Source organism: Molossus molossus, unplaced genomic scaffold, assembly GCF_014108415.1.
Source record: "Molossus molossus isolate mMolMol1 unplaced genomic scaffold, mMolMol1.p scaffold_m16_p_21, whole genome shotgun sequence".
Taxonomy (NCBI): Eukaryota; Metazoa; Chordata; class Mammalia; order Chiroptera; family Molossidae; genus Molossus; species Molossus molossus.
Window position 1 is genome coordinate 1,457,542 of NW_023425357.1, and position 15,085 is coordinate 1,472,626.

General features: G+C 41.9%; 1 protein-coding gene across 1 annotated transcript in view; it reads left to right on the forward strand.

The window, feature by feature from the left end:
- Positions 1–13,797: 13,797 nt before the first annotated feature.
- The window catches only part of PEG3 (paternally expressed 3), a 30,985-nt gene continuing 29,697 nt past the window's right edge, over positions 13,798–15,085 (forward strand). Inside the window, exon 1 of the mRNA XM_036274209.1 lies at positions 13,798–13,928. The gene's annotated coding sequence lies outside the window, so the exon portion shown is untranslated. The remainder of the gene's footprint in view (positions 13,929–15,085) is intronic.

A 15,085-nucleotide genomic window follows, 5' to 3' on the forward strand; every position in this document is an offset into this window, starting at 1 on the left:
CTTTTTTGAGAGTTAGTCAAATAGAATAAGGGCTCAAGGGCAGAAAAAGATGACCTGGATTTAAATCCTAGCCACTTATTAGCCATGTGACTTTGGGCTGATCACCCAATTTCTCTGTGCCTCCCTTTTCTTATCCCTAAAATAGGGATTATAATGGTACCTACTTCAGATAGTTGGATTTCAAGATTAAATAAACTAACACTGTGTAATGTGCTCAGAAAAATACCTGGCACATGTACATTCTTAACATTAGCTGTTATTATTTCACCATAAGATATATTTAGGGTTGAAAACCCTTGTGCCATGTTGTTAAAGTGAAAGACTTTTGTCTCTTTGCTGAAATGGTATAATTTATAAAGCTTAGGAATTATTTGTTCCTTGGAAGTGTGAAGAAATTGCCTGTAAATGGCCAGGGCTTAGAGCACTTCTTAAAGAAAGCACTCCCTTGACATTTGCCAAGTTTTTATTATCTGCCTTCCTTTCAAGAATGATCCATTTCATTATGGCTTTCAAATTTAATAGCCTAGAAATGTACCCAGTGGTGGTTGAGAGCTCAGGCTTCTGACAGATTTGGGTTTGATTCCTGACTTACCACCTACTGGCTTGCAACCTGGGACAAGACACTAGCTTCTCAAGGCTTGCCTCTGATCTATAAAACTTGGATAATAATAGTATCTACCTCATAGAGCTGTTATGAGGATCAAACCTAATGCACATAAAGTGCTTGGTGCCAGGCCTGGCCGGTTGTAAAAGTTTAATAAGTGAAAGCTATTTTATTATCCTCCAGGGCACTCTTAAAGTAAGACCCATTTGAGATTGAAAACCATTTGCTAGGTTCTTACATGGGCAGCCTTCCCTCTTATTCTAGCTTTGGCATGCTTAATAGTATTATAGGAATGATTGGTCCTTAGGAGATTGCCTTCATGAACCTATTAGTCATCAGTTTATGTTTTCTCAAAAAAAAGGGAGCCCTTGCTTAAAGATTTTGATTGTATTTGTACAGGGTTGTGTTGGAAAGTACATTGTAAACAGTGTACACAGAAAGACCTAGCTTTGAATCCTGGCTTTGTCAACGCATTAGATGATGGCTTGAGTACATGACATCCTCTCTGAGCTGCAGATTTCTAATCTATAAAACCAGTATACTAGTTACAGTTTCATTAAGATTACTTGGAAAGCCCTGGCCGGTTTGGCTCAGTGGTTAAAGCATAGGCCCGTGGACCAAAGAGTTGTGGGTTCAATTCTGATCAGGGCATATACCTCAGTTGCGGTTCATCCCCAGCCCTGGTTGGGGTCGTGCAGATGGCAACCAGTTGATATGTTCCTCTCATGTCGATGTTCCTCTTTCTCTCTTTCTCTCCCACTCTATCTGAAGATAAATGGAAAAATATCCTCAGGTGAAGATTAAAAAAGAAGATTACTTGGCCCTGGCCCATTTGGCTCAGCGGTTAGAGCGTCAGCGTGCGGTCCAGAGAGACCCGGGTTCGGTTCTCGCTAAGGGCACGTACCTCGGTTGCAGTTTGTCCCCGGCCCTGGTTGGGTCGTGCGGGTGGCAACCACTTGATGTGTCCCTTTCACATCGATGATTCTCTCTCTTTCTCTCTCTCTCTCTCTCTCTCTCTCTCTCTCTCTCTCTCCCCCTCCCTCCTTCCTTTCCTCCCACTCTATCTGAACAAAAAATGGAAAAAAAATGTCTTCAGGTGAGGATAAAAAAAAACAACATAAAAACGATTACTTGTAGGACTCACCCAGGTGTGTGTGTGTGTGTGTGTGTGTGTGTGACAAAAAATAACATATTTTTTGTTAATCCTCACCTGAGGATAGTTTTCTGTTGATTTCCAGATAGAGTGGAAGGGAAGCATGGAGGGAGAAAGAGAGAGAGAAACATTAAATGTGAGAGACAGACATTTACTGGTTGTCTCCCACACGATCCCTTGGCGTTGGGGATCAAACCTGCAACCCAGCCCAGCCGGTGTGGCTCAGTGGTTTAGTGTCAACCCATGCACCAAGGGGTTGCTGGTTCGATTCCTGGTCAGGGCACATGCCCATGTTGTGGGCCAAATCCCTAGTGGAGGGCTCGCAGGAGGCGGCCAGTCGATGTTCTCTCTCATCAATGTTTCTATCTTTCTCCCTTCCTCTCTCTCTAAAATCAATAAAGGAAAAAAAACACAAAAAACCCTGCAACCCAGGTATGTTCCCTGACCGGGAATCAAACCCTTGACATATATATATTTTAATGACAACTTTACCCAGATATAAGTCATATGATACAGTTCCCCATTTATAGTGTACAGCTGTTTAGTATATTTATAGAGTTGTGCAACCATCACCACCATCAATTTTGGACATTTTCTCTATCCTAAAATGAAACCCTTAGTCTCCATTTCCTTCTCCCCATGGCCTGAGGCAGCCACCAATCTATATCCCATCTCTACAAGTTTTGCCTACTTTGGACATTTCATGTAAATGGAACCATATACTATGTGGGCTTTTATGACTGGCTCCTTTCACTTAGCATTATGTTTTCAAAGTTTATCATTGCTGCCCTGGCTGGTTTAGCTCAGCGGTTAGAGCGTTGGTCTGCGGTCCAGAGAGACCCGGGTTTGGTTCCCACTAAGGGCATGTACCTCGGTTGCAGTTTGTCCCCAGCCCTGGTTGGGTCAGGGCCATGCAGGAGGCAGCCACTCAATGTGTCTCTTTCATGTCTATGTTTCTCTCTCTCTTCCTCTCTCTCCCTCCCATTCTATCTGAACAAAAAATGGAAAAATGTCCTCAGATGAGGATAAAACAAACAAACAAACAAACAAACAAACAAACAAAGTTCATCATTCCTGTAGCATATGTCAGTGCTTCCTTCTTTTTCATTGCCAAACATTCTATTGTATGCACAGACCAGGTTTCATTTATCCACTTATCAGCTGATGGGCATTTGGGTTGTTCCCACTTTTTGGCTATTATGATAATGTTGCTGTGAACATTCATATACACGTTTGTATGTGGGCATATGTTTTCATTTCACCTAGAGATGGGATTACTGGGTCCTGTAGTAATTCTGTTTAACCTTTTAAGGAACTGCCAGACTATTTTCCAAGTGGCACCCAGATTGTTTTTAAAGCACTTAACCCAGTGCCTGACTCAGAGCAAGTGCCTCACGAAAGATAGCTATTCTGGTAACACATATTCATTGTGAAAAATAGGTTCATTGTCCGTCTGGTGTGGCTCAGTGGTTGAGCATTGACCCATGCACCAAGAAGTCACCAGTTCAATTCCTGGTCAGGACGCATGCCCAGGTTGTGGGCCAAAGCCCCAGTGGGGGCATGCAGGAGGCGGCCGATCGATGTTCTCTCTCATTGATGTTTCTCTCTCACTTCCACTCTCTAAAATCAATAAAGGAAAAAAGTTAAAAAAAAAAAAGTAGTAAAAAAAAATATATATGTTCATGAAAGCCACTTTTCTAATTTAGTTAAATGAATTGGCAAGACTTCTTTCTTTGTTAATGTCCTGGAACAGTTTGTGCAGACTAAGAATAATCCCCCCCCCCCCGCCCCCCGCCTTGGGCATTTGAAGGACACTTCCAGTGCAACTGGAGTTTCAAGTAAACCTTCCTTAGAAAAAGTTTTCTAATTTCTTAGCATAGAATTATGTAGCATAGTTGAAGAATCTAACCTCTGGAGTCATTTACTAGATGGGCAAGTAGGCAAGTAAGTAAGTAAGTTTGAGTGAGATACCAGTGAACTTCAGTTTCCTTAAGTGTAAAACGGGTGATGAAGACACCTGTTTCAGGTAGTGTAAAGATGAGCTGCAAATACATGTAATGTTTGATGCAGTATCTAGCACATAGGAAATACTCAATAAATATTAGTGTTTAAGCTTGTGTGGTTGAAAATCCCAATGCTAGGTTATTAAAATGTACTAGAGAGTCTTAACACAGTCTCCATAAGAAGATTTTTGTTTCCTAATTTTTTTTCCCTCTTCCTTTGGTAATCAGTTTTGGTCATTTTTATTTTCCTTTTCATTAAAATTTTCATATGTACTAGTCTAAAACCTTACTTAATATTAACACATTTGCTTTAACTTTTAATAGGTAATATATTTGTGTGCTTCAAAATTCAAAAAAGAGAAAAGGGAATACAGTGAAAATTACTTTCCCACATTTCATCTCCCAGCCACCAGTTTGCCTCCCTGTAGGTAACTGGTGTCACTCCATTTGTGAATAATTTTTCCAAAGTTATTCCATGCCTACTGAAGCAAATATGCATGTATGTGTGTTTCCCTTTTTAGTTAATAAATGAGACATATATTTAACACCTTGGCTTTTCACTTAGCAGTATGTCTTGGAGATAATTTCAGAAGCTATTTCTCATTCTTTCTATGGCCGTGGAATTTTTGATTATATGAAATTTGTAAACTCTGTGTCACTTATTTCCAAATCTCCAGCTGTATTTCTGCTTTCTGATTCACGTTTTACTTTTATTTCTAATGATCTTTTTCTTTTTCTCTTTAGATTTATCTTCTCTGTGTGCCTTTGACCAAACCAACCAGATAAGAAGTGCGTTTTCTCCTGCCCTGATGAACTGCCTTGTGGAAGCCAAATCACCTCTCCTTATCTTTCTAGTCACATCCTGAGCTGTTGAAATTGTGAGTATATGTGGAAATCACGCCAATTTTCAGAGACTTGATTGAGTGAGATTTGAGTGGAATTCTGTAGCTAGAGGTTGTTTGTCAGAGATCTGCAATCCTTAACTGGCCTATGGGACCCTGTAAGGTCCCTCTCTAGTCTTTGTCTTATACCAATCTGTATTCTAGCTCCCCAGCTCTCCATATTCCTCTTGTACTTGCTGTTAATTAGGTAGGGAGTGGCCTTGTTTAGCACCTGGTCCGGGTCACACACTCTTTTTGTACATACTTATAGCACAGTCTGTCTTATTCGCATTTACAGCTACACCCTCATATTATTTGTATGGTTATTTGGCCTCATCCATGGACTTTATGGCCCATGAAGGTAGAGACTAAGTCTCCTTTGTTTATCATTGTATCCCTAGTGTCTGTTTGGAGTTGATACTTAATACCTATTTTGTTGAATGGTTGAATAAATGAGCATCTGCCATTTTGTCAGTTCAGGATTAGAGCTTTGTGGCTGGTAAACCAATGTGAGAAAAAAGGTATATGAGTAACCCTGCATATTCTAAATAAGTATTTTGATTAGCATGTGGTAAGTTGACTTTTGAATGTTTTTGTTTCTTATGAGAGAAGTTGCCCAGTGCCCTCTTGAACAGGGACATGTGAGCAGAACATTGGGTAGGTGAGCCTTCCTAGCATACAGGAAGTCTCTCAGTTCTGAACCATAACACTGTCTGCCAAATAGTTGAAATATTTCCCTTTTATAACATCTGGTTTGTGACAGTTGTCATTTGGTTATCTTTAATCTCATATACAATTAATTGCTTTTCTGGACTGTTCTTTTAATATTTGAATTTAGGAGCAATTTTGGTGAAAGAGTTGATTGTCTTTAATATGCATGTTTGGTTTTCTGTTGTCCTGCAATCCCTTGAGAAGGTTAACAAATAAAAGTAAATTTATCCTTAAGGAAACTAGTTGGATTTGAGTTACTGAGGAACTATATATAAATTTTTATGCTAAAATATTCACCTGTCCAGCACTACATGTATACACAAGAGTCCTAAATACTGAAGAACTGATTTCTTCATTTTGTAAAGTGGTGTTTATTTTAAACTAACTATTCATGTAACAAACCAGCTCTGTGCAGAGGACTCCACAGTTAGAACTCTATCAGAGACCTCTCCAGAATCCTGACTCAAGATCTCCACTTACATGTTTATAAGCATTTCAAATGTAACATATCCAAAAGAGAGCTCTTGATTTTATGTTCTTCCTCTGCCCAAATCTTCTACTCGAAGACTCACTGAATAACATTTCCATCTATCTGCCCATTTGCCCATACCAGAAGCAGGAATCACTTCCGATACTTTTTTCTTTGCCACACATACAAAGATTATCAGCAAGATTTGTGTACTTTGTTTTCAGAATATATCTTGTATTCATTCACTTCTTCCTGTGTCCACTGCCATGATGATAGTTCAGAGTGCTGTCATTTTTGCCTAGATAGCTGCCTCCTCACTGGTCTTTCTGCTTCCTCTCTTACCTATCTCTAGTCCCCCAGTTCTCCACACAGCAACATGAATCATCTTACAGTGGATGATGTCAGATCTTATGAAAAGTCTTTAATGGCTCCCCATCACTCTTAGGATTAAATTCAGAGGTTATCTTGGCCTCTAGTTTCTAAAGACCTGGCTCTTGCATGCCTGTACAATCTCATTTTATGCTTCTCAACCTCATTCTTGCTATCCTCCAGCCATTCTGGTGTCTTTTCTATTTTTTTCTTTTATGGTCTTTGTACATTGCTGTTTTGTCTTTCTAGAATGTTCTTTCCCTGTTCTTCCCCAGAATGGCTGTTTCTAACAATTTAATCCTTGCTTTTTTTCTTTTCCTCAGAGAAGCCTTCCCTGACTACTCTATGTAACCACCATACAAGCATCTGTTTTTTTTTCCCTCCAGAGCCTTCATCACAATTTTTAAAGGTTTATTTTGTCAAATTATTGTATCTATGTTCCCAGCTAGTCTGAAGCTTGAAGCCATATTTATCAAATAAATTAATTAGAGTGGGGGCCATTTCAGTTTCATTCACAGTGAACTATGCCTACCATTGCGCCTTAAATGTAGTAGGCACATAAATATTTGTTGAAAGAATGGATGAATAAGCATTTATTGAGAGGCTTCTATGCATTAAATTCTGAGCTAATCCATGGGCTCATAATACCCAGATAGCCTGATTTATCACATGAGAAATTTTAACAAATATCAAATAATAACAGATAGGCCATATCATTGGACTAGAATGCAGTTAAACTAGAAATCTATAATCCAAACCATTTTTCAAAGACCTTGGAAATCTAAACGCATTCCTAATGTCACTAAGAGGAAATCTGGTGGAAACAACATAATACAGTACAAAACAACAGTGGAATATATGGAATGTGTTTCAAATGGTACTTGGAGGGAAAGCCATAGCCTTAAATATGTTAAAAATTCAGAAACATTAAAAGTAAATGAATTATATACAATTCAAGATGGTAGAAAAAGAAACCCAAATAAGTAGAAGGAAGTAAATAATAAAAAACAAATTAATTAAATGGAAAAGAAGAAAGAATATAAAAAAAAAACAAGTCACTTTATTTATTTTATTTTTTTTTATCCTCACCCGAGGACATTTTTTGATATTTTGTTCAGATAGAGTGGGAGAGAGAGAGAGAAACATCGACGTGATAGGGACACACCGAGTGGTTGCCACCCACACGACCCAATCAGGGCCGGGAACAAACTGCAACTGAGATACGAGCCCTTAGCGGGAACCGAACCCGGGTCTCTCCAGACCACAGGCCGACGCTCTAACCGCTGAGCCAAACCAGCCAGGGGAAAAAAAAACAAGTCACTTTAAAAGACATAAAATTGTCAAATCTTTGGCAAAACTTATTAAGAAAACAAGAATAGATTAAATGATATTAATAGATAAGAGGATGTATTACCAATGAAGAAGAAATACTATGATTAATTACATGCTGATAAATTTAAACGAAATGGATAAATTTCTTAAAAGTAGAAATGACCATAATTGACTCAAGACAAAGCAGAAATATAAGTCCAAAATTAAAGAAACTAAGTCCAAAATATTCCATGCAACAAGACATCAGATTTAAATAATTTTACAGTGAGTTATACTAAATTCTTAAAAAGCAGAGATTCTCAATTTTTTATACACTGTTGTGGAAAATATAAGCAGCAAGGTAGCAATCCAGATCATTTAATGAGGCTAGTAAAATGTTGATACCGAGGCCAGACAAGGATAATATAATAAAGTCAGATCTTCGATGAAAAAAAAAAAGTAAAATGTAACCCAGTGGTATCCAGCTATATGTGTATATAAATCAGACCCTCATAATCTCATTCAAGTAGGGCTTAGAAATACAAACATGTATCAACATCAGAAAATTTGCCTTAATTCTCCACATTAATAGATTATATAAAAATAATAAAGTATTTTTTCCCAATAGATGTAGAAAAGACATTTATAAAATTAACTTATAAAATTTTTGGAAAACTGTAACTTAAAGGGATTTCCTTAACCCCCCATAAAGAGGCTCTACAAAAAAGCTTGTTGTGAACTTTTTTACTTGATGGTGAAAAATAAGACGCATCCCGTTTCCCGTCTAGAATGAGACTTACTGTGTATCACCCCAGAGGTCCTTGTTATAATAATGAAATGAAATATGATTGTCAAATCAAGTAAAAAACTGTCAGTAATAAAGATGTTAACATTTTTTAACATTCAGGAAAATCTATAAACAAACTATTAGAATTGACATGAGAGGTCAGCAATTTAATTGGATACATAATCAACATACAAAAAGTAATAACAGACAATTCTTCTCAAAAATTCATAACCCAAGATATATCATGAGGAAATATTACACAAATTCAAATTGAGAGATGGTCTACAAAATACCTGACTAGTATTTCTCAAAACTGCTAAAGTCACAAAAAACAAGGAAATACTGAGAAGCTGTCATGCCCTGAGTTGTGGGACGGAAAGAAGGCATTTATGGAAAAATGGGTGAAGTTCAAATAATGTCTGTAGCTTTTAACCAACAGTTTTATGCTAATGTTATGTTCTTCATTTTGACAATATACCAAGGTTATGTAACGATGTTAAGTAAGGGATCTTTGTAAAATCTTCACAACTTTTCTGTAAATCTGAAGTGTTATTCCCCCCAAAAAAATTATACCACTGTCATAAACTGAAAATAACCAATTAGATAAGTAATAAGAAAAAACACCTAAAGTCAAATAGGACTTTTGTAGGAAAAAAAGCTACAATCTTCTGTTGATGGCTGTAGAAGACATGTGTAAATGGGTGGGTGGCATAGACCATTGTGAAGGGGGGAGGCCTTCATATAATATTTTCAGTTTTCTCTAGATTGCTTTATAGATTTAATAAAATATCAGTTGTAATCCCAGTAGGATAGTTCATCAAGCTTGACAAACTAATTCTAAAAGTAGTTTTAAGATAAAAGGCCAAAGACATTTTTGAAAAGATGGGGCAATTGCCCTTTCAAGATACTAAGATAATGTAAACCTATGATAATGAGTATGGTTTGCTAATGCACAGAGATAGACATGGGCCAGTGGGCCAGATGAGAGTTTTGGAACAGGTCTACTCATATACAGAAACGTGTCAGGAGAAAATTAGATCCCTACCAGAGAACACATACAAAAGTAAAAACAAAAAATGAACATAAGGCTATTAGAATATCTTTATGACTTCAGTGTAGGGAGGGATTTCTTGTTCTTTTTTTTAAAAAAATTTTTTTTTCTTTATTGATATTAGAGAGAGGAAGGGAAAGGGAGAGATAGAAACATCGATGGGAGAGAACACTGACTGGCCGCCTCCTGCATGCTCTCCACCCGGGGATCAGGCCCACAACCTGGGCATGTGCCCTGACCAGGAATCGAACTGGTGACCTCTTGGTGCTAGGGTTGATGATCAACCACTGAGCCACACCAGCTGGGCAGGAGGGGATTTCTTTTTTTTTTTTTAATCCTCACCCAAGGACATTTTTGCATTTAGCTTCAGATAGAGTGGGAGGGAGAGAGGGAGAAAAAGAGAGAGAGAAACATCAGTGCGAGAGAGACACATTGACTGGTTGCCACCCGCACAACCCCAACTGGAGCAGGGGACTAACTGCAAAGAGGTATGTGTCCTTAGCGGGAACCAAACCCGGGACTCTCTCGTTCCTAGGCCAATTCTCTAATCACTAAGCCAAACCGGCCAGGGTGGGAGGGATTTCTTAAGGTATGAAAAGGTTGTTAAATTTTACAGCACCAGCCCTGGCAGGTTTGGCTCAGCGGTTGGAGCATTGGCCTGCGGTCTAGAGAGACCCGGGTTTGGTTCCCACTAGGGGCACGTACCTCAGTTGCAGTTTGTCCTGGGCCCCTCCGTTGGTCGTGCAGGTGGCAGCCACTCGATGTGTCCCTTTCACATTGATGTTTCTCTCTCTCTCTCTTTCTCTCTCTCCCTCCCACTCTGTCTGAACAAAAAATGGGGAAAAATGTCCTTGGGTGAAGATTAAAAAAAAAATTTTTTTTACAGCACCAGCTGGTCATTGTGGCTCAGTGGATTGAGCATTGCCCCATGGACTGAGAGATCCCAGTTTGATTTCTGGTCAGGGCACATGCTGGGGTTTCGGGATCCCCAGTAGGGGGCCTGAAAGAGGCAGCTGATTGATGTGTCTCTCTCACATCGATGTTTCTCTCTCTTCCTTCCTCTCTGTCTAAAAAGTAAATAAATAAAAACATATTTCAAAAAAATATACAGCACCAATATTGAACAGTCTTCCATGACAAACAGTATTGATGGCTTTTCTTCTAACCTTGTTTATGGTATAGATTTTGGACTTATATTTAATATGTGTGTCTGGGGTAGGGGAAGGAGGTAATTCAAGCTGGAACATGACATTTTATTTGCCTTTAAAGAAGATCACCCTGGATACTGTGCAGAGAATACTGGAGGGAAGGGTTTGGAGTGGAAGCAAGTGGTCAAGTGAGTAGGTGATAGGACTGTCATGCAGAGGGGAAACTTGGGACAGATCTGGGATGGACTGTAATGGAGAGTCAGCGGACTTGCTGATGAATTGGATACTGATTATAAGAAAAAGAAGAGTCGAGAATAATTGTGAGATTTTTAGGCTAACACAACTGGTGCTATCTACAGAAATGGGGAAAAGAGAAATTATAGTGTGCTTTAAATGCTTTGAGTCACCTATTAGGCATCCAGGTGGAATAGTCAGCTCTTAAGCAGACAGTTTGTACATATGAGACTGGGCTTCTGTGGAGAGTTCTTTGGCTGAGGATTTATTTTTAATTTTATCTTTTTTTATCATCCTCACCCGAGGACATTTTTCCATCTTTTGTTCAGGTAGAGTGGAAGGGAGAGAGAGGAATAGAGAGAGAGAGAGAGAGAGAGAGAGAGAGAGAAACATCGACGTGAAAGGGACACATCCAGTGGTTGCCACCCGCACAACCAACCAGGGCCGGGGACAAACTGCAACCCAGGTACATGCCCTTAGCGGGAACTGAACCTGGGTCTCTATGGACCACAGGCCGATGCTCTAACCACTGAGCAAAACCGGCCAGGGCCCTTTGGCTGAGGATTTAAATTGAGAGCTAGTGGTGTGTAGATGGTGTTTGAACCATGTGACCATGTGAGACTACTACCTAGGGAGTGGATCTTGATGGAGAAGTCTGGTGACTGAGTTCTGAACATTTAGAGGTTGAACAGAGTAGAAACTGGCGAATATGACAGGGAAGAGGCCATGGATGTGGGGGGAGAACAAGGACAGTGTAGTATCACCAAAAATAAGATAGCATGGGTTTGAGTTATCATTGTTTGTTTGTTTTAATGAAGATGTTGAATGTTACTGAAAGATTAAGATGAGATTAAGAACAAATTTCCCAGCCTTATAGAGAATTGCTGAAATTGATGAGTGTGGAAGGGCTGGAGGCCCATGAGGCATAGTGGGGAGAGAATGTGCTGTTGTAAGGCTGTTGGATCAATGACAAGAGGACTACTCTACCAAGAGGGTTTTCATTTGGGGTTGGGCAGTGCTGAGAAAAGGGGGTGGTAGCTAGAGAAGCTCTCTGCATGTTCCAGCATGTGTTATCTGATGGGAATGAATGATACAAGATCCAAAGAGAGCCCTGGCCGGTTTGGCTCAGAGGTTAGAGTGTCAGCCTGCGATCCAGAGAGGCCCAGCTTTGGTTCCCGCTAAGGGCACATACCTCGGTTATAGTTTGTCCCCGGCCCTGGTTGGGTCGTGCGGGAGGCAGCCACTCAATGTGTCCCTTTCACGTCGATATTTTTTTTTTCTCTCTCTCTATCCCTTCCACTCTGTCTGAACAAAAAAATGGAAACATATTTTTTATCAGTGAGGATAAAAAAAAAAAAGATCCAAAGAGAAACTTGTATTGCAGATGCCTTTGAAAAGGAGAGGGAGTGGGATCTATAGAATGTGTTAAAATCACCTCCAAAACCATAACCAGACATTAATGTCACTTGTGGAGTTCCAAACCAACATCTCTGGGGTACACTGGGCATCTACAGCGATTAAGAGCTCCCCAGGTTATCCTGATGTGTAGCCAGATTTTAAAACCTCTGACCTAAGAGTAGTAGCACCACATTCACTTTTAGGGGTGCCTTTAAAATTTCTGTGGCGCTGCTGGGTGAGAAGAGACTGTTAAGACTTGAGTTTGACCACTGCCTCCCCAACCCCAGCCCCAAGCCAGGAGCTTCTTAATGTAGCAAGCAACTACTGATTTATATTATACTTTCTAAGTGTAAATTTAACTTTATACTTACTTAAAACATACTAAATGTAAGTTGTACTTTGGGGTATCATATTCTATATGCTCTTTAGGTAACCTGCTTTTTGTAATTAACTGTATCTTACGAATTTTTTCCTTTAATTCTTATTGGCTGCATAAAATTGCAATGTATGGATTTACAAGGATACGATTTAATTCTTCTGTGGAGTACATGTTTCTAATAAAAATGCTCCATGAATATGCTTGCATATAATCTTTTGTACATCTCTACTTACTTCCTTTGCTTTCGTTCCTTGAGAGTGAATAGTTGGATCAGATGCTACATTAATGAGCTTTTTACAATTCATATTTCTGGCAGGGATATCCACTATTGACGGGAGAAGGGAAAAACCTCTCCTTTATCCTCCCCCACCCCATCCCTTTTCCCTAGAGGTAACCAATTTCTTGGATACTTTCCCAAAAGTTTTACCTGCAGAGATGTTCATGCTCAACAAATGAAAACACTTACCAGTTCATTTCTACAAACTTCATTAATCTGTGTATTTCACTAACTCTATTATAGTCATTGGTCTTTATTAGTCAGTTCTGTCTCTTACTGTCCTGAGTTAATAAGATTTCCTTGTGTCACCTGTTAATCTCTCTGCTACAAGGCACTGCCGAACTAGACTGCTTGTGGAGAGGGTCCCATGAACCGCACTTGCGGGGTTTCGGTTTAGCGTTTCTTTGAGTCGAGTTGGGATTTTTGTCCCTTAGTTCTGTCAGCCATTTGCATTTTCCTATGAATTGCCAGTTTCCTCTCCTTTTGCCCATTTTTCTGGTTTGGTTTGGTCTTTCTGTTACTGGTTTCCAAGAGCTCTTCATTTATTAACAAGTGCGCCCCATGTCTTTCGTGTGTCCCAGGTGAAGTCTTGTCTCCCGCTTTCACGTCCTTAAAATTCAATATACATGTTTTTGCCTGTTGGATTTAAAATTTTTAAACAAATGTATGTGGGTTTTCTCCTCCTTTTTCTTCAGCAGTTTTGCATTTGGGAGTCGTTAGCGGGCCTTTCTTCGTGTCCCCTCTTTCTTTGTTTGGGGTCGCACAGCCCCCCCACTCCTTTTCTAGACCCCTCTTTGGGGCCCCTCGCGTGGGCTCAGTTGACGTCAACCTCCGGCCCTGGCGCCAAGCGGTCGCTATGGTAACCGTGTCCTGATTGGCAGGGCTTGGGGGCATGGTGAGGGGGACCCAGGGTGGCGCGCTGCCGCTGATTGGCCGGTGCTGGAGCCCCGCCTCTGCAGAGAGCCTCACAAGGAGTCGCGGGCAGCGGTCCGCTGCAGAAGCCCGGGAGCCGAAGGACCAGGTTGGAGCTGAGGAGCGGATATGTCCACCCTGGGCTGGTGGCGCCACAGGGCGCCGGGGGCCGTGTGGGCGCACTAACCAGTGCGCAGGCTGCACCTCGTTGGCCATCAGGCTTGGGGCTGTGTGCGGTGAGGTGAGTCCGGCCGCCCACCCGTGCCTCCGTGCCCGGTGGGCGCGTCGGTCGCATGTCGCAGGTGCGGTACCCTGGGTGGCCGGGCGGGCGGGGGTCCTCCGAGGGCGGCAGGGGCTGCCGCGCTTGCCGCAATGGCGCCATCTTGCAAGGTCGGCTGCCTGGTGGAGGTGGCCGCGGAGTTGGGGGGTTGCCGCGCCATTTTGCCGGGGTGGAGGTGGGGGACAAGGTTGCAATAGCCGTAGTGGTCGTGCGCAGCTGTCACCGAATGCCCACCAGTTTGGGCGTCCAAGTGGCGGCTGGTCCCTATGGAACATGGGTGGCGAGGTCTCTGGATCCGCCCATTTTCCTGGGCTGGGTCTGGGGGCTGTAGAGCTGGATCCCTTTCCCACGAGGTCCCTGGTTGGTTAGGTCTTTGGGACCGCCCAGCATCCTTGCCGTATTTGGGGGTGGGGCTTGTTTTGCCGCAGTGGCGGTGGGAGGAGCTAAGGGCCACAAGGGGCGGGGGCAAAAGGTGTGGTGTGTATCAGATAGTTTCCCTAGGTGGCATTGCGCTGGGAGAAGCCCCGCCTACCCTGGCGCCGTGATTGATGTGGGCGGGTACAGTTTGCTGCGCAGGCGCTGTCCTGATTGGCTGACTGCAGATTGGGGTGGGGTCAATGGCTGTAGTCACTGCGAAGCACTTAAGGCTACGGTGATCTCAGAATCCCGCCTACCTTGGCGCCATCTTTGATGGGACCGCTGAGTTTTGCCGCGCAGGCGCAGTTATGGCTGGCTGGCTGGCCGGCCGCAGGGGGCGGGTTCAGAGGCTATGGTGGCTTCAGTGGCCCTGTGTTCTTTGCAGTGATTGAAGGCTACGGGGTCCTGCCTATCTCGTACCTTTCTGTTCGTACGAGTGTTTGGCTATGGAGGCTTGCCGTGTCGGTTCTACCCTGACGAGGATGGGGCCTGAACCTGATTTCTGAGGTTGGGCCACGGCTAGTGGCCTGATTTATCGGTGGGGTCCATGTGGTATCTGTTGTAGTCAGGCACTATACCTGGAGTTTGCCGTAGCTGTGGCCGCTGTGGAACTGTCAGTCCGGAGGGACAGGGCTACAGGCTGTCAGTCTTTGGGACTTCAGAGGCTCACTCAATCTCTTTTCATAGTCTTTTCAGGACTG